We start from the raw sequence: 24,564 nt of genomic DNA on the forward strand, positions 1-24,564 counted from the left end.
ATATATATATATATATATATATAAATATATATATATATATTGTTAGGGTTTTTTTCCCCCAATTTGACTCATGCCATCATTTCTTTCCTATCTAGTTCTGTGGAACATTCCTTGGGATGATGCTCAGAAAATTCTTCTAGAAGTTTCTCATACACAGTTCTGACTGATTCTATTAAAACCAGAGTATGTCATTTCTCCAGTCTGAATCCCCCCAAACTTCCCAGGTGTGGCAGTAACTACCCACAACCCTAGTACTTGGGAGATAATAGCAGAAGCCGAACTAAAGGTTAGGGGTAGCCTGGTCTATACATTCCACACTAGCTGGGGCTATTTGGTGAGACTATCTTAAAAGCCAAACTAGAGTAAAGCAAAGCCGTGTGTGGTAATGTATATCTACAATATCATCACCATTTGGGAGGTAGGTACAGGAGGATTGGGAGTTCAAAACCAGCCTCACTTATATGGCGAGTTCAAACCTAAGGCTGCCCTGTACTATGGAAGATCTATCAAAAACAAAATAGAGAACAGCTCCCCAAGGTTGTTGTATGAGCCCTAACTTCAGCCTAGCACACTAGTCTCTGTGGCCTGGCCTCCTCCGTGTGTACACCCAGCTGTCACCCTTGTCCTCTCTGACCATGCTTCGCTTCCTGGTGGCTGCTCAGAGTCACTGGGAGCTTTCAGGCCCCTTGACCTTTGACACACTGCTTGTTCCTCCCCACTTCCCATCCTTTCTCTAAGCTTGTTCATTTTTTCAGAGACCCAGCCTGGACTTCACGTTGAGCACGTCATGTTCTTTGTTCCTGGCACTGTGTTGGTGAGAACCCCAGGCCCTCAGAGCATCTCTGCTCGCACTCAGTCTCTGGTTGTGTTTTTCTTCCCAGTTCTTTTCCTCTCTGCACCGATGAGCTTTCTGCCTCCCGTCCTGTACCTGTCCTCATCTGACTCCGTCCACCAGAATGCTCTGCCCACCAGGGCACGGATCATTCTTTTTTCCATGTACACAGTAGCCAGTGTGCAGAGCACTCAAAAAAGAAAAAAAAAACCTAACAAACAAAAACAAACCAACAAAACTCCTTATTAAGCTGAGGATGGAGCTCAGTTGGTGGAGCATGTATAAGGTCCCAGCATAACTAGGCATGGTGGCATCTGCCTGAGCTCACAGCACTCAGGTGGTGGATGCAGAAGAATCAAAGGCTCAAGGCCATCCTCAAACGCACAGTGACTTTGAAGCCAGCCTGGTCTACAGGAGGCTTTGTATCAAAACAACAACAACAGTGACAACAACAACAGTGACAACAACAACAGCGACAACAACAGCGACAGCCCCAAATCCTTGTTATATGAGGCTTAGGGAAGTGCTTCCCTCCCGTTTCCTTTTCTAGTCCCTTAAGTGAGTGATTATGAACACTGAAGCTTATTAATAACCAATGGCTGACTTAGCTGCCTCCTGCACATGCTCCTTGAGGTCTTGTTCTACCCCTGTCTCTACAACTAAGAGTTGAGAATCTCTTGCCCAAGAGTGTACTGAAAATCACCAATTATAAGCATCCCTTTGGTTCCTTTTTTAAAAAAAAAACCTGTGTATATGTATATATATATGTGATATACTCTTGTGTGTATGCACATCTCTGTGTGCAGTGTATGTGTGTGTCTGTGTGTGTGTGTCTATGTGTGTGTGTGTGTGTGTGTGTGTGTGTGTGTGTGTGTAGGTCAGAGATTGGCTTAGGGAGTCTCCTCAGTTGCTCTCTACTTTATTGAGTCAGGGTTTCTCATTCGAACCCAGAGCTCACCCAGAGGGTAGCCTAACCAGCCAGCTTGCCCTGGGCAATTCTATCCCTCTTCTAAGCCTGGATAGGCAGGCCACCATGCCCACTCAACATTTTTGTGGTCCTAGGGGTCCAGTTTGGTCTTCAAGCTGAGTATAGCAAGCACTTTATCCACTAGGCCATCTCCCCAGTCTCTGAATCTTTGTAAACACAACAGCCATCTTGCCTCATGGCTGAGCTAGGAGTTGGAAGAGTGACTATTTTGCAGACCTGGATCCTCTGTCACTTCCCAGACAGGCTGTTGTCACATCCTGTGATGGCTGCCTTCTCCCCACCGTGACAATGGTGGTGGGATAGTTTCTCTCTGAGGCAGGAAAACAAGTGTTCCTGCTATCTCATGTGCCATGTGCCTAGCGCTCTATACAGAAAGTCGGATGGGGATCCAGGGAGATGTGGGGCCCCAGACAACTGGTTCAGGCGTCAGCTAGTGGAGGACCGTCTTGTAGTTTGAATATGAAATCTTTTCCGGAGCCTGGTGTTTGAACACTGGGTCCCCAGCTGGTGGTGTTGTGTGGGAAGGTGCTAGAACCTTTGCGGGGTGGAGCCTTTCTGGAAAAAGTGCTTTACTGGAGGAGGGCTCCACATCCTGTTCTCAAGTTCACAAGTATGGATACAATGTGCTCAGGACACCTGTCTGCTGTCATGTTACCCCCTTCCCATCCCCCACCTCCCTATATCCCCACATCCCAAAGCCCTTGGCCCTAATATGACTCTTCTGGAACTATAAACCGGATTAAACTCCTTCCCCTCAAGCTGCCTTTTGTCAGGGTCTTTTATCACAGCAACAGAAAAGAACCGAATACACATCTCACTCTGCCTCCTGAGCTTGGCCATGCTGTGCTGGAGGATGACGGCCACTCCCTGCCTCAGTTTCCTCACTTCGCCCATGGGAGAGAGACTCCCTCTTTGAGGTCTGTCATGGCCAGCATCTTGTCTGCCTCCTAGAACCTCGTGTCTCTTTGTCCGTGGTTACATGTCTTGCTGTCCTAGTGATGTCCCAGCCACAATGTGGCCTCTAGTGCTGGCTTGAGGTTTAACCGGGGTCTGTGCATGTTTGTGGCCCTGGTAATTAAGATAGTAGGGGGCATGGCTCAAAAACCAAATGGCAGTGTTGCTGCACGTCTCTCTCGGTGCTAACCACCGTTTGTACGCATTAGGCGATTTCTCCTTGAAGCGTTCTCAGGTGGTGAGAGAGAGGCTCTCTTCTTCCCATTCTCTAAGTGAGAAGGCCAAGGTTTGGAAGTTCTCAAGGACCTGCCTGCCAGCTAGGCCCACGACATTTTATAACCTCCATTTTGGTTTAACTTTGGCAATTCTAGTAACTACAATAATTTTTTTTCTTGATGTAAATGAACTTGTGTCTGAATTCTTGACTGCCTTGCCATAGGCCCAAGGTAATGGCCAACCAGAAAAAACCTTTACAGATCACTGAACACTCTTTAGTTGACTACTCACTAGACACCCCTCAGAATGGCCGACTGTGAGCCCTGAAGGGAACTTCGTCCCCTCCACCCCGTCTCTCACATCTTTTGCCCTGTAAGGACTACAGCCCGTAAGTTGACATGGTTCTTAAGGATGTTCCGTATTAGTTTGGTTTTCTGTTGCTGAGATAAATCATTGACCAAACCCAACTTGGGGAAGAAAGGGTTTGTAGCTAGTAGGCGGTTCCTCTCCTTGGTGATGCAGATACAGGCCAGATTAAACCAGATTAAGAGCAGATAAAGGCAGGTTTACGTGGAGGCAGCTCTCTGGTGGGTTCTCCCATCTCACAGGTGAAGGTCAGTGAAGTTGTGCACCCAGGGTAAAGCAAGGGGGTTTTACAGAGCTTTGGCAGGGAGTGATGACATGTCACCTAGGAGTCGGGATTGTGTCCATACATGGTCAAAAGCTGAGGCCCTGGGCGGGCCCTCAGGTGGGTTGCCGGAAACTCAGAGATGAGTGATGGCGCGTTAGCCCGGAGTATTCCCGTGTGGGCAGAGAGTTCTCTCTGTGAAGGGAGGGTGGCGTGGGGGAAGGAGGGAAGATGGGGTTTTCCAATTTGTGCAGGGGTAGCAGGGGCTCCAGCCAAACAGTTTCATCTAACAGCTTGGTAGCCTATCATCAAGACAGGAACCTGGAGGCGGACGCTAACACGGAAACTGTGAAGGAGAACTGCTACTGGCTGGTTCCCCATGGCTTGCTTGGCCTGCTTTCTTACGCAATCCAAAATGACCTGCCCAGGCATGGCCATGGCCACGGGGCTTTGGCACTCCAGCGTGGAAGAGTCCTCAGTGCCCCTCAGAGTTGCCTACAGGCCAATCCAATGCAAGCATTTTCTAAGTTGGTCTTCTGTAGGTTCACCTCAAGTAAAGCCATTGCCGTAAATCCTTTATGCCTTTGTTGGCCTTCTCTTCTTGTGACTTTTCACAGCTCAGCTTTAGGACACTCAGCACCACAATCAAGAGGGGGGGGGGCTTAGAGCATCCCTGGGTTGTATTTGGCTCCACTGGGGCAGCCTGCTTCTCTCATTCTGTTTCTGTGTCTCTCTGGAGGACCTGAGGGCCTGTGCTCAGGCTTTCCTTCTTAAGCTCTCCCCAAGACGAAATGGGTTGTTATACGCTCAGGGCATGGAGCAAGCGTTCAATAGCAGCCATCAGCAGTGTCCTATATGTGTTTTGCTAGAATACCAGAGACATAGGGATTACATTACATTAATTTTTCGATTAGAAACTGAACCAAGACAATATCAGTGTGACTCAGGGCAAGGCTGACCTAACATGCTAGCAGATGGTTTCAGTTTATAAAACCTGTCATGTGTCTAATGAGTCAAAACTCTAGCAGTCTAACAATGAAGAACGGTGATGTGACTCTAAGTGGAGGAGGCACCCAGACTCTGGTCCCTGCCTCCAGATCCAGGAATGAGGGTGTCACACCACACAGGGAGCAGACGAAAGATGGATACCTCCAAATTGCTGTGCCCTGGGTAGGGTTACCGTCACCAGGCTTTCTGGAGTGCCCACCACCACCAGGTGTGGTGGCACATACCAGTCCCAGTGTTTGGGACCATGAATGTGAAAGACCCTGTTGTGGTTTCTGGGGTGCACAGGGAGAAGCCTTGAAGACTCAGCAGTTTGGCAACATTTGTAAAGATGAGGTAAACCTTACTCATGACTTCAAATGCAGCTAAATTAAGAGCCAAGGGAGCATGAGAACGAAACCTATGCTTCCTAGAATGTCTTTCTAGAATGTTGATATAAGTTTTAACTTGAGTGTGATGTTGTATTTGGGAAACAGACTGTGTGTGTATGGACAAACACATACAGACCAGAGGACAGGGTCTTTCACGGTCTGGAACATACCATGTAGGCTAGGCAGACTGGCTAGGAAGCTCCAGGGACTTACCTGTCTTCATTTCGTAGAGCTGAATGACAAATGTGTAACACTAGGCCTGACATTATTTAAAGATTTATTTTTAATTTTTAATTATGTGCATGCATAAGGGTGGAGGTAAGGGTGTACAGTTTTCTATGACCCAAGGCACCTGAGACAGATCCCCTAGAGCCAGGGTTACAGGCGGTGGGGAATGGCTCATTGTGGGCACTGTGAACTGAACTAGGGCTCTTAACCTCTGAACCCCCTCCCTCTACAGCCAGCAGGCCAGGCTTTATTTATTCTGTTAAAGTAAATTCTGGGGATTGAACTGGGGAGTGGGCATGGGGTCTTAACACTTGATCAGCAAGCTCTTTGCTGACTGAGCTATTTCCTCCCTCTCCCCAGAATAAGGGCCAGCATTTTAAAATAACAACATGATGTCTCAGGAAACCATACAGAGTGTCCCAGAAGTTCACTCAGTCTTAGGGCCGGTGTGAAGTTTCTGATTGTTTATAATCTGTTGCAGGACTGCCCTGGAGTATGGGGGGAAATACAGCAAGCCAGTCCCTGAGATCTCTAACTTGAGAAAATCACCTCCTGCCGAGAGTAATCACCAGTTTTCAGGAGGAATTTTTTGCCTTGTGTGCTTGCTTGCTTCTTAATCACCCTCTAAATATGCATTTTCACGTTATCCCCTAATGGCACCCGGAGAATCATTAGAATCTGCTGGGACCCTAATCCACGCTTCTGCAGATCTCTAAGTATGTAATTTCCCTCCATGAGGCAGGTTTCCCAAAGTCCACAAATAACCATTTGCATGATAAAGTCGCAGCCACGGAGTCAATTACAGCAAAGGCTGGGGAGAATCTATTTCCTTTTTGAAAATTAAAACGTGAAGTTAGGAGCTATACTACAGCTCACCCTTTGCCTCAGTGGGAGGTGGAGAACGAAGCTAGCTCCTCCCCTCAGGCTTTGATAGGCAGGACTACAGTAAGCTGGTTTGAGACTCCCTGGGCCACCTGGGTGGTAACTTGGAGAACTTTACCACATCTCAAAGGCTGTTGTCTCCCTCCATCTTAAGGTCACATGTCCTGAAAAGGGCTGAGGGACCCAGCCCTTTCTATGACAGTCTTCCTTTGCATGAGACTCAAGATGCAAGGAGATGTGAAGAGGCTGACACCAAGCTAAGCAGGCCAGCAGAGATGTGGCCAGGCATACCTCATATGCACATACACTCTGCACCTGCTCTCTCAGTACAGACCCACCATTCCCTCTGGATGGCTCTGCCAACTTTTTGTAGTCTTGGCTCCCATGGCTTTCTGTGAGAAGGTGGCTCTGGATTCAAGGAAACTCTCCTAACACCTGCTCCCACTCCTGGCATTTCCTTGTGTCTTTCCTAGCACGGTGGTAGCTTTCCTGTGGTGGGAATGTTGGCAGGAGACATGCCTTAGTACATGACCATACAGACCTGGGGTGTACTATAAGTACTCCTACTCACAAATGGGAGTCCAGCAACTTGCCTTCCTCAAGGTCACACAGTACTAAGTGACTGAATCCCACTCTGTCTCAGAATCGCTCTGAAGCTCTGGAAGTCATGGGACCTTTCTCCCTTGCTCATGCCAGCTGATAGAAAGTAGAGCTGAGCTGCAAACCAAGGGCTAATATCCAAAACCACCACCCTGACCAGCTTTCTTCCTGGGACTCCTGTGTGGGGGATCTCCTGTGAGGAACATGAACAAATCTTCCCCTCACTTCCCCTCTACCCCCTTCTACCCTCATCTTCTCCTTTTCCCCTCTCCTACCCTCACCTCCCCTCTTCCCCTTCTATCCTCACCTCCCCTCTGCCCCCTCCTACCCTCACCTCCCCTCTTCCCCCTCCTATCCTCACCTCCCCTCTGTCCCCATCCTATCCTCACCTCCCCTCTGCCCCCTCTTCCCAGTGTCATGCTCTCCAGCAGGGCCAAAGGAAACATACATAGCATGCCTCCGCCTGGAGAGGAGCCCCGTGTAGCCCTAAATCCACTCCAATTGTGTTTTCTCTCCATCCCTTGAAGAATCAAAATTGCTGAGTGCCTGTTATTTTCCCTGAAACTGTGTAGCAAAAAGTCTTCTCCCGGCTCTGACCCTGGGAGTCTGCTTTATGCCCAAAGCACATTTTTGCAGCCAAGTTATTTCTGATTCTTTAAAAGCAGAAGCAGAAGGGGGAAAAAGGTTTGGAAGGAACAGACTCTGTTACAATATAATGTCTCAGCAAAAACTCCAGGACCTATGCTTGGCTCCTGTCCTGTCTGAAGGGAGTCTGGGGGACATCTGGAGCAGCACTGGTTGGACCAGACACACTCAAGGCTGCAGGCAGGAAGCCTCTGGCACTTTGATTATCCCAAGGACCTGATGGGGAGTGGTACCCAGGTGGAGAGATAGATAATTTGCAGATTTTTCTTTGAACCTGGGAAGGGCCCTTAATCTAAGTGAACTGCTTTCTGGGGCATCATTCAAATGCCTCGACTAGTAATTTGAATTTAAATTCAAGCTGTGTGTGCGTGCATGCATGGAGAACATGCTGGCCCATGTGTGCCTGAACATCTCAGAGCAGTGTAGAGGGGACCAGTGTGTGAGGGTGCCTTGTGTTTCATTGGGAAAAAATGCTGAGTTTGGAAGCATCTATATTTGGGAGCAAGATTGCATGCTTGTTAAACAACATCGGGGTAAAACTGTAACTTCAGGGTAGACGATGGGAACAGAAACATGGAGAAGGAATTCTCTAGAAAGGCATTCATATGTATATCAAGGTCCTCAGCCATGTGGTCCAGCCTCTCTGCCAACAGCCCTTGTACATGTGCACTTGGGTCTTGTAGTCTTCTTCAGCCATGGATGAAGCAGTGACTCAGCTGTTAAGCAGACTGGACTCAGTGGCACAGGGACACATTCACTGCTTTCTGTGTGACAAACCGATTCTTCTTCCCCATTTCCCATGCATGTGGTCAATGACACTTGTTCTACTGGGTCTTTCACAGGATTCCCTAGAAGTAACCAGGTCTGTTGTATGGGCACAGGTTTATATGCACACTATTGTAGATTCATAGAGTCATTGTCCCCTCCTTACCTCACCTACCAGTCCCCACGTGTCCTCCTCCAGTGCTTCTGGTCACCTCAGCATCTCATGAGAAAAATGTCCCCTCCTCAAGGTCAGTTTCATCTCAAGGTTATTCCCCAACAGTAAAGATGACAAATGGCTGTGGTGGCCTGCAACCAGAGAGGTGGCATTTCTGTGGCTTTTAAACATCCCCCTGTGTGGTGGCTTTGGTGGCAGAATCTTGCTTTAGCATTATCCATGCTTCCTGGGTAGCCCGGGACCATTTGCAAAGGTTGGATATGGGGGCCGGGGAATGTGGTGGGGAGTTTTAGGGGTGCTGCAAATGTAGAGCCTCCTCCATGCAGAAGTGGAAACTGAGGCATTCTGGGTACCTAGCTCCTCTTCCCTTCTAGCCCCAACCTGGCATGAAAGCTGTGAGACTTTTCTTTCTTCTGTAGATGTGATGTCACTATGTATTCTGTATAACTCCAGCAACTTGCTTAGTACATGGAGACATGGTAACTGAAGACAGAGAAAAAAGAATTTGGTCTGCTGCCTGATAAACAAGTCCCCTTAATTTTACAATTGAGAAATGTGGGTGAACCAAGGTCACCCTGGATGTTAGGGATGAAGCCAGAAGTGGGGCCTAAGTCCACCCTCTACCCAAGACAGACTCTTCCAAGCTCCTTTGTCCACTATGTTCTGTCCCCGCTGGGTCCCTAACTCTAACTCCCATTGTAACCATGGTGGCCAGCCTCAGTACCACCTGGCAACTCCTCTCCAGCCTGCCCCTAGCAAGATCCATTTCACCTTCTGGCTCATAGTCTCTTTCAGGCCCATCACAAAAGCAAGCTAGGCTCTGGTGAAAGGCATACTTCCATGACTGAGTGACTGGCTCAGCCACGTGGCCTGTCCTCGGGGAACTGGATGGCAGACAGTAACTGAAGCCTGGGACATAACCATGACAGAGCTCTGGTGCTGACTGGAAATGGGATGAGCCAAGTTGGGGCTGGGCTAGACAGACGGGGGTGGGGGGTTCTTCTGTAAGGTCTCATGCTTCCTGCATAGTGTGTAAGTCTAGTTAAGAAACGAGAGAAAGTCAAGGCGAAGGAAAGTAGCCCAGGGGTCCCTGCACCCCTAGGGAGAACAGCGAAGTTTTGTGGGTACCATCGGGCCCCACCCACAGTATAGACAAAGTAGTACGAGGTGTGAGGCATGGGCCCAGTGTAGCAAGTTAAGCCCAAAATGAAGGTGTGAAGGCAGAAGCCTGGGTTCTATAAGCCAGCCTGACACCCTGCATGTCTTCTGTACACAGTGGATCTTGGCTCTACTTGAGGAATATAGCCTTGCGCCACTAGGAAGTGTGGCTAAGGACTAAACTAGTGTTACTCCTTCATATAAGTCAGGGCTCAAGGCAGGACCCAATTATAAGGGAGTACCTGACAGGGAACTGGTGGCAAGCAGGACAGCTGAGAAAGCTAGCCGGCCAGCAGTGTCAGGGAATACCTATACACAGGTACATTTTCATCCCCACCCCTCAGCCATGGTTCAGATCCTGGTGCCCAGGACTCTTGTATGGCTGTCTGCTATCGGTGCTGTCTTCGTGGAATGCCCTCTCCTACAAGGCTTGCTTTACGTTCGTTGACACCCTTGTTCCAGCCTAACATCTTCAAATATTTACCTTTGATTGCTGCCAGGCTAGGATTAGAACAGAAGCATACTCATGGAAAGCGACAGGTCTGCAAAGACCTTAGAACAAGTGTTTGTGACATGGGTGAGAGAGGCAGGGTTCTTATGTTCTTCCATGTTCTTTAGAGAATGGAGGCTCTGCATGGTCCCTCCGGGCACAGCTCTCACTAATCTTTGTAAAGGAGGGCTCAGTGGTAGACATTTGCCCTCTTTGGCATCAGAGCAATGGCAAGCCCAGGGCACAGATCAGCTGGGCCTCTGCGAACCCCGGATGGGCTCATGCCAAGGCCCATCAGCCTCAGTAAGTGGTTCTAAAGATAATCAATTCTTTTTCATTCCGAGTGAAGCACATGGCTCCGAGAAACCTCTGTTTGAAAACCGCACACATAGCTGGATCTTGTCTCTGGTTAAATGGTCGTGCATGCCGAGCTAATTTAACCTGGCAGGTCCCATGTGCTTCCTGTTGAATTTTCAGAAAGGGGTCGGGGAATGGGAGCTGGGCAGGAAGGAGAGCAACCTCACCTTCACCCAACTTTAGAATTCAGCTGAAGCCCCATCCCCCTAGTGGGGAATTTTGTCCAGAAATTTCTACTAACCTAAATCTTCCTCCTTCTCTTTGCTTGATATGAAAGGAGTATGTTTGTCCTCAAAGGTGACCATAGACCACAAAATCCAAACTCTTGGATTTCCAGTGAAGAAAGCAGACATAGAGATTGTGCACTGCTTACTCAAATCATACAAACAAAAACAAAAACAAAAACAAAACAAACCAACCAGAGGCGGAAGCCAGGCCCGGGCCTTCAGACTCATCTTCTATTCTTTCCATGGCACTGGAGGGAGAGAACCAGGTTCCTAGCATGAGGTGGTGCCCTCGACCAGGCCAGTAGACATTTCTCTCCTGAACTCTGAAAGCATACCTTAAGATCGATTGGCACAGAACACAAACTTAGGGTTCATTTTGGCTCCTGGGTTCCAGAAGGGAAGGATAGAGGATGGAGGCTGCAGCCCAGAGAATATGAAAGTATGGATTTCAGAAGTAGGAGGTACCTCATTGCCTCCCTTCCCTCTAGATCCTGCCATGGCTCTAAGTCTCTTCAACGTTAAACCTATTGTTGTCCCTGAAGCCTTTACCCCAACACCCCATAATCAGTACCCCCTAATCCTGCTCCCCACACTGCCACAGCTGTCTGGGTTTTCCATGCAGATGAAAAGAAGTCAGCTTAGAGAAGCATCATTTAGGCACAAAAGAGCAGTGTTCAGAAGGGCAGAAGAATTTCCACAGCCCATGGGTGGCAGAGGGAGCCTAACACTTTTCTAGAGCAGCTCTGGGGTCCTTTGATGACCTGGCTTTGGCAGGATGGGAACTTAGGATGGAGTACACCCAGGTGTGGAGGTTGGGTTGACCTCACAGCTGTGGCCTGCAGTAGCCATGGTGAGGTTCAGGGAAGAGGGCAGGGCATTGGTGTCCACCAAGTGCAGTTGATAGGAATAAGAAGGTGTGAATAGCAATGATCTTTCCCTGGGACAGTCTTGACAAAGACCCAAAAATGGGGCCCAGTGGGGACACTTCTTCCAAGAAGCTGTAGGTACCCTATGGAGTCTCCCGGCTTGCGGGACATGGCTGACCCCAAGACCAGGGCTTCAGGTCCATCAGTTCCTCTTCCTCCATGAGATGGCCACTTGGAGAGCTCTCTCCATCTCTGCATGTGGTGGGTAGCCTAAGGCACAGACAGGCCATAAATAATAGTAATAATGAGAGAGTCTGCTCCCAGCCCAATGATTTTATGAAATTACATTTTTGAAAAGGTTAATTCTCCCATCTCCCAACTTGTACTCCAATCTGGGGAGGCAAATGTGAATTAATTGAGCCCATTTCCTTCCTGGTCTTTGAGAAACCCTGACAAGATGTTTGCTTCCCTGGGGCCTGATGGCCCCAGCTGGCTGGAAGCAGCAGTGTCTCGCCCCCTTTCTCTCGGAAGCCCACTGAAGACTGACACACAATGCTCAGGGCAGGGACAAGAGATCCTGGCAGAGGGAGGGCCAGGCAGGAAGGAGGCTGTGAGGTGATGCGGAGTGTGCTTGGGGGCGGGGTTGGGGGAGAATGGGTGGTGAGCACCTGGGATGAACAGGGTACATGGAGAGACAGGGGATGGGGATAAACGGGGTACACAGAGAGATAGGGGATGGGGATGAACAGGGTACATGGAGAGACGGGATGGGGATGAACAGGGCACATGGAGAGACAGGAGATGGGGATAAACGGGGTACACAGAGAGATAGGGGATGGGGATGAACGGGGTACATGAAGAGACACAGGACATGGAGTGTGGAGGCAGATAAGTCACAGAGATAGTGAATGGAGGTAGATGGACAGACAGACAGTGGGGAAGAGCTTTGTGGGTCCTTTCACTGGTCTCCATTGTTTTTCTCTCAAATAGAACAGGACCCCCACTATATTTTCTCTCAAATAGACCCAGTGTGCTGGGGAGATGAAGCTCAGTTAGTAAAAGACTTTGCAAGTCTGAGGACTTGCGCTGAGGCCTTGTGTGCTGAGCTCCGAACCCAGTCAGATGGGCGGCTCTCCACATCAAGCCTCTCAAGGTTGGGATCAGGACAAGGACTACAGAGGGGTGAGCAATTCTGACCACTCCCAGGGACCATGGGGACACGGGCATTGGAGGAGAAATGTAAGGATACCTCCCAAGGGAGGACCTAGGTAGTAGAGAAGGAGAGAGCCGGGCAGTGGAAATACCCTGCCCTGTGTGGATGAGACAGCTGCTGTCATAGTCCTCAGGGGCTGAGGTAAGCACCTGCTCAAGGCCTGGAGTGACCAAGCCCCACCCCTGAGGACCTCCAACCACCACATCCCATGGACAGAACACTCTAACTGCCCTAATGGCTGGCCCTAACCCCTGCTCTACAGAACAAAAGGCTCAAGCTCTGGACTTGAAGTCCCATCAATCCCCACCTTGTAAAGTTCCACCCCACCCTTCCCTCAAGAAATCCTCTATAAACCCTGTCTTCTGCTCCGTTCTCCACTGCTTCTTAGGCAAGCAGAGGCAGCCACCCTCATGGGCTTCCACCCCCTCCAAAGCAAACAAACAAAAAACCCAAAAAACCTCTTGTGTGAGGTTTGTTGTATGGTGTGACTTTGTGGTATTCCTTGGCCCACGGTGGTCAGGATTCCTTTCCCTTCAGAGCTATAACTCTTTAAGGAAACCACCTCCCACCTGCACTGGAGCAGAGCTTTAATATCTGCACTGGGGAAGCCTTTCTCCTCAGAGCTCTACAGTTATACTAGGAGGACCTGAGAGGGCGATGCTCCTAGACTTGGGGTGTTCCTTCGGCTTGTTCCTAACATGTCTTCATGCATCCCAAGGATGTCTGCTGGTCACGCCTTCTCCTGCCCTATGCTCCAGTCAGATGGAGAAAGCTTCCTGAACCAGTTTCCCATCCTATCACTCATGGAACCTGGTCACCTTCCCAAGAGAGGACGAGCTCCTGTCTCAGCAACCTGACTCCCTCACCTACTATTGGCTGACTCCAGACATCATCCTCTAGAAGACACTCCACTCCTTTCTGACCACACTCCCTTCCCGCCTTCCTCGTCCTTAAAACCCCTCCTGGCTTAGACCATGAAAGTCCTGGAGTGTTTGAGATGCGGCTCTGCTTTTATTTCTGTTTGTTTTTGATGTGTATGGAATATGTGTTTGTGCGTGTGTGCACATGCCTGTAGAGGCCAGAGGTAAAGTGACTTCTGGGAATCTACCTGCCTCTGTTTTCCCAATGGTGGAACTGTAGGCAGTGTATGCAGGTGCTTGGTTCTGAACTTGGATTCTCATGCTGCTTCTGTAAGCATTTTACCTACTCACTTATTTTCCCAGCACAAAACATGGTTGTAAATATATCCCATTGCCCCATCCTCACCAGGCCTCACCCCTCACTTTCTTGCTGGCTTGAAAATTCCCTGAGAGAATCCATTGCATTTCCCCTTTGGATTAATTTTCCATACCTCCTCCCAGTAACTTGTCTCTGCACAGCTCCCTCCCGAATAAACCTGCAATGAGCCCTGTGTGACCACAGGCCATGGCTGGGGGTTAGTCTGTACTAAGAGATGAATCCAGAAGCTCATCTGGTCCTCCGCCCACCTCCACTCTAGAAAGAGTCCCAGTGTACCATCCTTTCCAGCCTTAGAGGTACCCTGCAGCCTGCAGGGACTGGCCACAGGACCTTGTCACTTGCTGAGCTCCTCCATGCTCAGGGATTCCACCAGACACATGGACACATGGGTTGATGTGAAGTCAGGAAGGTGATGCCTGGTGGTTCTAAGCTCTGTATGGCCCCTGAGAAGTAGACACAATCCACTTGCATCACTAGACTAGTGATCCTGCTTTTGTTCCTGTCCCTAAGTAGCACTCCAAAGGTGACCAATTATCATGCCCATCCTAGTCCCTCAGTCCATTCAAGAGGGACAGATGGGTGGATGTTGTTGTTTCTTGTACTATACCTTGAGTCTCCTGGAGGCCCCCAGAGGCTTCTGGCTGCCCACTGCTGTGGTAATAGACATCCATTTCATACCTTTTCTTCCCTATATAGCTTCTGCTCTCTTTCCAGTGTTTTCAGGATCACGTTCCAAATAATAGGTGTGTGCTATTGAGCCATGTCTCAGGCTGTCCTGGGGCCGCTTACATTGAGAGCCTGGCCCGGTGGCCTATGAGAGCAAAGTATGCCTGCAGTAGAGCTCCCTGGGTTCATCGAGTCCTCTCAGGGGCTGGAAGTCCAGCTCCCAGGTATGCTTCACCACAAGTTCTCCCAGCTCTGGCCAACAGCCTGCCCTGGCCCAACATGTGGAGATCTTGGGGCAGAGGCTTCTCTTCTGTGTGGGGCCTTCTGTCACAGCAAAGGACTTTTTCTTGTGCCTGACAGTATCGGCCACTGATTCATCTCTTTCCAGTGGAGTGGGGCCAGCTGCAGATAGCAAACATATTGAGTATATTCACAAAGAACTGATGGCTCAGCTCAGCATTTTAACGGCCACATTAAGAGTCCTCTGGCCACCATAAACATGTTGGACTGCTGAAGGGATTATGACTTCCAGGCTGGGCCACTCTGTCACAGGGAACAATCAATCTTGAGATTTTAATCAAAGTCATAACTGCGCACGGTAGGAGGGAAGGAGCTCTGTAACCTGTGATATCCAGGAGTGACTTTGTGATGTCATTCTGTCTGAGTGCAACCAGGCCTTCTTGGCCTGACAGTTGACACATTTTTGTACCCTGCAACTTGCCTGAGAGCTCCTCCTTACATAGACAGAGGAGGTGCTGGTTGGAGTCTGAGGAAAGCAGAGGCAGAGTTCTCACATCTGTTGGTCTCATTCCTGAGTGGTCTCCTAGGACCCTCAGGTCCTCTTCTGAGGGCTTTTACAGTAGCCAGGGCCTCAGCGTGGTTCTTACTGTGTTTCCCTGGACTTCTCTCATGGCTCCTGAATGCCATCAGCTTCTATCCAGTCAGATTGCAGGCTGAGTGTGTAGGAATGGGCCTACTCCAGCAACTCTCACCTGGGCATACCTTGTAAACAGAAAAAAAAAGTTTTGGGATGGGTACTGATGCTATATTTTATACCTCGAAGCTCATAAGAACTCTGTCTAGATCCAGAGGGAGACATTCCAGAAGGCCACAGAGCAGGACTGGAGTCCAAGATGGAGCCCTTCTAAGTCTACTCTTAGGAGGGTGTCTTGAAACAGTGAGGCCTATACTTGTCCGGACAGTGTGGATGCGCTACTGCTCAGGCCTTCAGGCCTCCAGAGTGAGCGGCTTCATAGGTCATCTGTGTGTGCATTGAAACACTCTGGGTGTGGCCTGCACAAGGAAAGGTTTCAGGGAGAGCATGCTGGGGACTTGGTAGGGACAGGGCCAGTAAGAGGAGCTGCAGCTTCAGCAGGCCCACAGCAAACAAGAGTAGGAAAGTTAGGGAGTGGTAAAGGAGAACTGTAGCTCTCTGGGAAGGACAGGGGTCTCCTTGGAAGAGGGATGCTTCAGTAGACATGTGTCTCATGCCTCACCTCCCTCTGTTCCTGTCAGGACTGTTACCTGCTCCAGGAAACTCTCTATCTTCACATGAAACTGTCTCCGTGTGTGTGTGTGTGTGTGTGTGTGTGTGTGTGTGTGTGTGTGTGTGTGTGTGGTGTGTGGCTGCACACACATGGACAAGCTCGTTGGCAAGGAAAAGGGGAGTTCATGATGTCCTATGCTGAGAAGTGGTGGCGGGCCAGCCAGCCCCTGACCTCCCTCCAGAGCAGGCAGAGGTAGACAAGAAACCTGGGAAGGATATAGGACTCCCTACGTTCATGTTCCTGGGATCAAGAATGACAGATCACGCTCGTTTAATCCCAGCACTCAAGAGGCAGAGGCAGGCAGATCTCTGAGGCAGGACATCCAGGGCTATATGTCTCAAAAACCAAAAATCCACCCCCACCACAGAATAAAAACGTAGATGGAGGCAGCCCTTCCGCCTGAGCCAGGCATGCTCTCCAGCTTGGGAGGGAATGACTCTGGGGTGACCTTCAACTTGGACTCAAGGCTGCAGTGTGGGAGTCTGATGCTCCAGGATGTGTTTGGGGATCAAGGGAAGGCATCCCATTTCTACCTCTGGGTATCCACGGGTCTTCATCCACCCCCAGCACACGTTGCTCTCATTTCCTGCCACTTCTGGACGGTGACTCCACCCAAGACACAGGAGGGCAGAAGACTATGAACTCTGTGTAATTCCTGTGGGCTATGAGATGCTCAGAGGAGCTGATCCAGCATCCCCTGGAGAGCTGGCACACATAAGTCTTTGGTAAATGGCCCCCATCACCAATAGAGCTCAGTGTCCTCATTGGAAAGAGACTCTAGCTAAGATCAAGGTGAACCTGTGGAGAACAAACCTACCTGAGAAGCCCTGTGACCCCAGGGAAGGTGGGTGGGCTTAGGGTGGAGGTAGGCAGCTTTGTCAGAGGCTCAGGATTCAAGTTCTGAGAAAAAGAGGGGGAGGAGACATTCGGGGACCTGACCAAGGCTAGCTGGCCCGGGAGGAGGGAAAGCTTTCCAGGGCATGAAGGGTCATCTGGAAGCAGGAGAGGTGGCAGGAGAGGTGGCAGATGCACCGAGTGTCTGGAGTTTACAGGCCAGTGAGGAAGTTCCATTCTGGGAACTGAAGCAGTGTTCCCAGAGTCGGGCTCAGAAACACCATCCTTCTCCTCTCAGCTACTCTGGTACCCTCTGTGCCTCCGGGGGAGAAGACACAAGACGGAATTCCAAAGGCCAGAAAAAAGATCAGGGAAACATCCGGGACAGCAGCTGTGGTGGGGACAGGGAAGTGGCAGGCAGAGCAGGCAGCCCTTTGGCAGCTTAGTCATGTCTCTGTGTCCCTGGCAGGGCTGTGCCACACGGGAGCTCATTACTGTCACTTATCTGCCTGGACTCTGGGCTCTTCTGTAGTCTACTTTACCCTGTCTGAGCCGTTCCTTTCAGGCACCTGACTGGCCTTGAGGAGCAGGAGAAAGGTCCGGGACAGAAAGTGGGGCGTCCACGGTGAAATGGTGCAGAGTAGAGCTGGCCTGGATGAGGCCTGGGGAAGGGTGGAACTGGCAGGGATGTGACATGGGAGGGTGCAGAGTTTTGATTGACAGGAACGGGCCAGCAAATGGAGCTGTGCTGGGTGGGGCCTGCAAGGGGGAGTGGCGAGTGGTAGGCGGGGTCTGGGCAGAGACAGAGTTCCGGTCAGGCTTAACAGGGGTAGAGTTGGCTAGGGACAGCCGGGGTGGGTGGGGCCTGAGCTAGGTGGAAGGTGGGCAGGAGAAGGAAGTGGGGGCAGGCTGCTGAGGCCACTGGAGGGCTTCGAGTTCTGAATTCAGAAAAGCTGGCAGGTGTCACCATGGCAACTGCAGAGCAGGGACATCTTTGAAAAAGAAAAAGGACAAGTTTGATGATTTTATTTGCTATCTTTACACTCTTCCCCAGGAAGAGAAGTGGGGGCCTTGGAGTGCTGGAGGAGGCTACGCAGGCAGGGATGGCGGACCCCACAGAGACAACAATATGGATCAGTCTGCAAGGCTGGTGATGACTGTGCTGTGTAGCCTCCGGGTCCCACTCCCTCTCCTGATGCTGCTCTGCCCACACAATGCCTTCCAGAACCTGCTTTGAGAAGCTGGGTCATCCAGGCCTGGTTCTGGGCAGGTCTTGCCAAATCCCCCACAGCAAAACTTTTCAGGCCCAAGATTTCCACCCAATCTAAAAAAAGTCCCTGTCCCTATACAGCAAGAAATGCTCATACCAGGACTTGAAAGGAGGCAAGGATTGACCCCAATCACATGGTCTGGCTTCAGCACTCCCCGTGCCTCAAGCTGGGCAAACTGGGTAGCCCCCTCATGCCTCAACTGCCCAGTGACTGGGGAGACTCTCGCAGTACCCAGCCTTCCCACGGCTGCTGCTCTGGGCATGTTCAGTCATCTGCTGTGCAGCTGGGGGTCAATCATAGGCTTTGGGGGCCTTGGATGGAACCTAGCCGCCACCCCCACCCTTCGTCTACAGGCATAGAGGCACCTCTCTGACTAGGTACCTGCAACAGGTTCTGAGGAGCTGGGCAGATGGAAGGAGACTGTTCCTTCCAAGGCCTGCCTCTGAGTGCTTAGGCCCTGCATGCATACCAGACTCCCTGGGCGGGCCTCTGTTTCTTGAAGGTGCCTTTTCTCCCTGGTAGGAAAGCAGACAGTTAAGGGGTTTCATTTTGCTCCCCTCCCTCCCCGCCCTCCCCGCCCTCCCCTGGGGTGGGATGTGTGTGCACTGATGGGTACCCTCATCCCACATCTTTGAAAACATCCGTGGAGATATTATTTTAGGTTCTGTCTTAGTTACTGAGAATTTCGGAGTAATTGGATTTTACAGCTAAGTGCCCAGTCAGCAGTCTGATAGGCCTCTCTGTCACAAACAGTAACTCCCAGAGTGTTCCTGCTCTGGCGGGCCCCGCGTAGCGCCTGTGTTATTGATAATTCCTCACCACAGCTCTGTGGAGGACATTGACTTCTTGGTCCTAGGGGAAGGAAGGGGAGGCCCAGAGAAGGCAAGGAACTCATCCAAGGTCACACAGCAAGCAGGTTAAGGAATTGGGATTCAAACTGAAGATCAAATAACTGGAAAGCATGGTTTTAAATGGAGCCTGGGCCTTTGATTTCTGACCACTAGTTCCCTGTACCATTAGTGTCTTGCTGTGTGAGCTCATCTTTTTAGCCTGTATCAAAAAAAAAGGACTGCTGCTGACAGGATAGGGCTGCGGATAAAGACTAGAGGAGTTCTTGGGCCAGGCCTATGATACAGCAAGCACTAAATCAATGTTGACTTTCAGCCCAGGGTCCTGTACGGAAGTGGGGGAATGGTGCCCACATCCGGATGATCAGGTCTCAGGGGTCCTTGAAATTTTCCTAGAAACAGTCTCTAAAATAAAAGTCCAATTCTATGCCAAATCAGGTTCTGCCACAGCACAGATTCTTGGGGCTGGCAGGCTTCCCATGGCTGAAAGGAGAAGGAATGTAGCTGGAGTTCCACCCTCCATGAGGGTGTGGCCATGGCATAGCCCACAGCCTCCAAGGTGGACAGTAGGTGAGGACCAGAAAGCCAAAGGCTCCCCTCCTCCTCGCTGGCTTTGGTCCCTGCCCTGAGACTCATCTGTTTCCCAGAAATCCAGGGTCTTGCTCCAAATTGCTGTGGAAATCTAAATTTGGGCTTAGACCCCACTCACCTGGAAGTTCCTCCAGGAGAACTCTGCAGTCAGGTAGGTGTGGAGAAGAAGAGAGTCAGGAGGGAGATGCTGGAGACTGTAGATGTTAGAAGTCGCTTCATGAACTTCCTATTTTCCAGACAGAAGTACTGAGGACTAGGAGAGAAAGGGATATGGCCAGGTCAGAGTTGGAATGAGAGCCCCAGGGTCTTGACCTGAAATCTTGTACACTGCAGCTGTTACAGTTCAGCTGAGTGAAACCTGGTACTGCTTTCTCACATCAGCTCTGGGAGTGGGACCCTCCCAGGGGTATGGGGTGGGGGTGGGGCACAGTCTTGGGTTCAGTCTAACACCCTTAGTGTGTTTTGGAACACCTACTGTGTGATCCACTATAAAGCTACCACAAAGGTTTGTTCCCTTAAAGAGAACCTCTGTGGGCCAGCAAGTTGTCTCAGTGAGTAATAATACTGTCCAGATGTGTGACCATGGGCAAGTGGCTCAACCTCTCTGCTTCTCTGCTTCCCTGCTTGTAAAACAGGTAGTGATGGTGTTGACTCTTAAGGTTGTTGTGAGATATAAAAGACTGTGTGGATTTCAAAGTAAGTAAGTGTCTTAGTCAGGGTTTCTAGTCCTGCACAAACATCATGACCAAGAAGCAAGTTTCAGAGGAAAGGGTTTATTCAGCTTACTTCCACATTGCTGTTGATCACCAGAGGAAGTCAGGACTGGAACTCAAGCAGGTCAGGAAGCAGGAGCTGATGCAGAGGCCATGGAGGGATGTCCCTTACTGGCTTGCTTCCCCTGGCTTGCTCAGCCTGCTCTCTTATAGAACCCAAGACTTCCAACCCAGGGATAGCACCACCCACAAGGGGCCCTACCCACTTGATCACTAATTGAGAAAATGCCCCACAGCTGGATCTCATGGAGGCACTTCCCCAGCTGAAGCTCCCTTCTCTGTGATAACTCCAGCCTGTGTCAAGTTGGCACACAAAACCAGGCAGTATGGTAAGTAAGTAGACACTCCTCTGAATCACGGTGGCCATGTGACACAATGCATATTGTCATCATTTCACGTCCTAAAATTGTTCTGACAACTCAAGAAGGGGTCAATACAGTGTGGCTCAGACCTTATCCTGGGGGTTGTGGCAGAAGAAGGAATTATTCGGGGCCAGGGCACACATGACACTCTATGCAGCAGCTGAAGCTGAAGGCTCGGGCCGGTCCCTACAGGACTGTGCATGGAGTCTTTGGACAGCATGCTCTGGCTCCTCTCTGGGACTGCACATGGCCCCAAACTCTAACTCCCACAGGGAGGAGAAGATGCCCGGGAGTTTACCTGAAGATGTCCCACCCTGTGTGCCCATCCACAGCAGCCTGTGGCATTGTCTGATATGGAGATGCATCAGGTCCCCAAAGGAAGGGAGCAAGGTTCATTGAGTCACTGCTATGGCGGCGAAGAAATAGGAGACAGGGGCAGAGTACAGTACAGGCTGCACAGAGGGCTGTCCTGAGCAGAGTGGGGTGTCCTGAGTGGAGTGGGGTGTCCTGAGCGGAGTGGGCTGTCCTTAGTGGAGAGGACTGCCCTGAGTGGAGTGGGGTGTCCTGAGCTGAGTGGGGTGTCCTGAGCTGAGTGGGGTGTCCTGAGCAGAGTGGGGTGTCCTGAGCGGAGTGGGGTGTCCTGAGCGGAGTGGGGTGCCCTGAGCTGAGTGGGGTGTCCTGAGCGGAGTGGGGTTCCTGAGCGGAGAGGGCTGTCCTGAGTGGAGAGGGCTGTCCTGAGTGGAGTGGGGTGTCCTGAGTGGAGAGGGCTGCCCTGAGCGGAGTGGGGTGTCCTGAGTGGGTTTGAGGCAACAAGCTCCCAAGTGGTAGCCGCCCATACAAGGGCCTGGTTGTTGAGAGAGGCAGGGCTAATTCAACAGCCCTACAAGGGAAAACTGGAGGATGCTGGGAAAACACTTCTCATCATTTCCAAGATTTATTTGGTCCCAGTGACAGGCTGTCTGCTCCAACCTACCACAGAGTACAGCAACATCTTCCTCCAGCTGTGTGACCTTGTGTGGCATACTTAACCTCTCTGGGCTTCCAGAAACCGAAGCATAGAGATAACCTTGCTGGAGGCAGGCAGCCGGGTCACATTGTCCTCAGAGATTGCCATCAGTTCTAAGAGCCTGTGAGCCTCTTCTTAGCCAGCCTCCCAGGAGGTCCCGTGACTCAGGGAAGAATGCCAAAACAAAGCTGTGGGGGGACAGAAAGGAAGCCGCTTTTAATTAGAAAACACTGCGCCCTTCTGATTATCAGACTTCTTAAAAGAGCCTTTGAGAAAGTACTCAGAGAACACAAGCCCAGCCCTCAGCAGCTTTGACTCCTTGCTCAGGCCAAGCATTGGAATTCCACAGACATAATGCACAACAACAGTCGAGGGCCGCTAGCCCTGGCCGTCAATCCCCATCCGCACAATCAAACAGCGTGCATGATTTTAATTAACGGAGAAGGATGAAGAGATTCAGGGAAGCAGCGTCTGGGCTATTTCCTATCAAGGCTGAGACATCCCCAGGGGGTCCTGCCAGGGTAGGAGAGAAAGAGAAAGCTGTTCATCATTTGCTTCCTAGACTCTGACAGGGATAGGTAGACAGCTCTTGAGTCCCCGAGGCCCTGGCTGGTCCTGCCAGGGTGTTGGGGAAACAGCCAAGTACAGAGATGCCCAAGGGCAAGGTGTAGAAAGTAGGCATCCCAAGGGGAGATGGACAATAGCCCTTTTCTAGAAGCCCTGGGAGGTTTAAGCTGAGGCTTTGAAGGATGTATACAAGTTTGCCTGGGTTAAAACAGACAGTAGTCTATGAGCCATTCCCTCTAAGTTCGCTAGCATTTACAGGGCACCTAGAGTGCCCAGAACTCTCTGGGTTGAAGAAAACATTTGTGTTTCAGTCAAGTCTGGATTATATTTACCCTTCTACAAATGAAATTATAAAATATCATTTTTAATACATTTTTATGGCGAAAGGAGCCAGAGGGGGGCGAGTGCCTGGGGCCCTGGGGACCCGCAATGGTGTTTTTAAGTCTGAACCCATGACAGAGAAGGTGCTTTCCTGGCTGCCCCTCCAAGCCCCAGCTTTAATTAGCTGTGTGCCCCTGGGCCATCATGAGCCCTCTTTGATGATCCGCTTGCCCTTCTGGGGACCTGGAAGTAATAAACCCATCTCTAAGGCTGCACACTCCAGGCACTGGTGACCCAGAGCACATTGGGGAAGGCAACACTAGAATTGCAGAGCGAGCTGCAACAGCCACGAGCTGCAACAGCCGTGAGCTTGGGGGAAATGAAGACCTGCAGGAGGGTTAGGGAGCTACTGCAAAGAGAGGACCAAGCTCATCAGAGAGCAGGGTCCTGGCTCCACCCCTCATCCCACTTCCTGATCCTCCTAACTGAAGGAGAAAGAGCAAGCAGGTCATCCTGTTTCTAGGGATGAGGGGAGCCTCTGTGATCTCAGCATGTAAGAGCATCTGCTCCTGTGCCTGAGGCCCTACCCTCTGTGCCTGTTCCCAGCCTTTCTTGTACACATCATGGCAGAGTCAGGATGCGCTCCATGCAAGGTCGCAGGTACATTCCCCCGGTGCTTAATGGAACCCCGACCCTCCTCCCCAACCCAGCAATTTCCCCAAAGTCTTTTCTTCTCCACTTGGCTTCCAAGCTTCCTCACTTGGTCCCCAACAGCACTCTAGGGTCCAGCAGCATCTCCCAGTTGTGCACCAGTCAAGCCATGGCGTGTCCCTGCTGTCTAATGCTGGTGCCTAGCCTGCAAATGACTAGTGAAAAAGAGCCTGTCCCCAGCCCAGCCCTGCCTCCTCAGGGGCAACAGTGACTTGTATAGGCTTCTTGTCCATGGTCAGGATGTACCATGGCTGTCGCCTCAGAACATGACGTCTTATGGAGGAAAGCTGAAGTGAGACTGTCCACATCTTTCTCAAATATCTTTCTCAAATACCTAGAAGGACATGGGGAAGGGCTTCCAGCATCGTCTTCCTCTTTAAGAAACAAAGACGTGGCCTTTAAGTGAAGTTCACCCATACTTTCATAGCACAGCTTTTGAATAAGGACCTGGAGGTGACATCATCCTGGATTATTCAATGAGACTGGCCTTCTAAGAAAGAGAGCCAGGGCTGGGAGGGTAGGGCAGTCCTTAACTTCAGACCCCAGAGCCCACATTTAAAAAAAATGAGCACAGTAATATGGACTTGCAATTCCAGCCTAGGGAGGCAGACGCAGGAGGATCCCTGGGCTTGTTGGCCAGCCAACCTAGCATTATCGGGAACCTCCAGGGCCGTGAGAGATCCTGTCTCAACAAAAAGTGTGGCGTGTTATCTCCTGAGAAATGACACTCAAGACTGACCTTAGGTTTCTACACACATGTACGTGTGCATGCACCTGTATGCAAGTGCACTTCCATACCTCATACATACACACATACACATATAGAGATCAAGCTGGAATGGTAGGGCATACGGGTAACCCCAGCATTCTGCAGAAGGTGGGGAGAGGGCAAGCTTAGTTTGGGCTCCATAGCAAAAAGGCCTCGGGAAGGTGGAGGCAGAGATCAGAGAAATGCCAAAAATTTAGAGGTGCCACTTGAAGGCAGAAGGGGTAAGGTAGGAGTCTCAACTGAAGCCTACAGAGGGAATGACCTCTGGGTCTTATATTTTAGTCTCCAAAATCATGAGGGAAGATGTTTCTTTGGGCTAGGGAAATGACTCAGAGAGGACCTGGGCTTGAATTCCAAAAACTCTGGACAATAGTCAAAGATCTGAGATCCTAGTGTGCCCATGGCAGGATACACACACACACACACACACACACACACACACACACACACACACACACA

At 50.5% G+C, this 24,564-nt stretch overlaps 1 protein-coding gene and 1 long non-coding RNA gene across 6 annotated transcripts in view; one reads left to right on the forward strand and one right to left on the reverse strand.

Moving 5' to 3' along the window:
• Lrfn2 (leucine rich repeat and fibronectin type III domain containing 2) overlaps positions 1-24,564 on the forward strand; it is a 166,604-nt gene that overhangs the window by 79,222 nt on the left and 62,818 nt on the right. The window lies entirely within an intron of this gene.
• On the reverse strand, positions 3,541-10,000 carry LOC116074763. Of its 5 annotated transcripts, none has more exons than XR_004112275.1 (4): positions 9,932-10,000; positions 8,671-8,772; positions 8,290-8,420; positions 3,541-4,483 (listed from the first exon to the last, which is right to left on the reverse strand). It is a non-coding gene; the product is annotated as an uncharacterized LOC116074763 (long non-coding RNA). The 5 variants fall into 5 exon arrangements; XR_004112271.1 differs by having other exon boundaries at positions 8,281-8,420; XR_004112272.1 differs by lacking the exon at positions 3,541-4,483 and adding an exon at positions 7,826-8,197.

The sequence above is a fragment of the Mastomys coucha genome, unplaced genomic scaffold (assembly GCF_008632895.1).
Source record: "Mastomys coucha isolate ucsf_1 unplaced genomic scaffold, UCSF_Mcou_1 pScaffold3, whole genome shotgun sequence".
Lineage (NCBI taxonomy): Eukaryota > Metazoa > Chordata > Mammalia > Rodentia > Muridae > Mastomys > Mastomys coucha.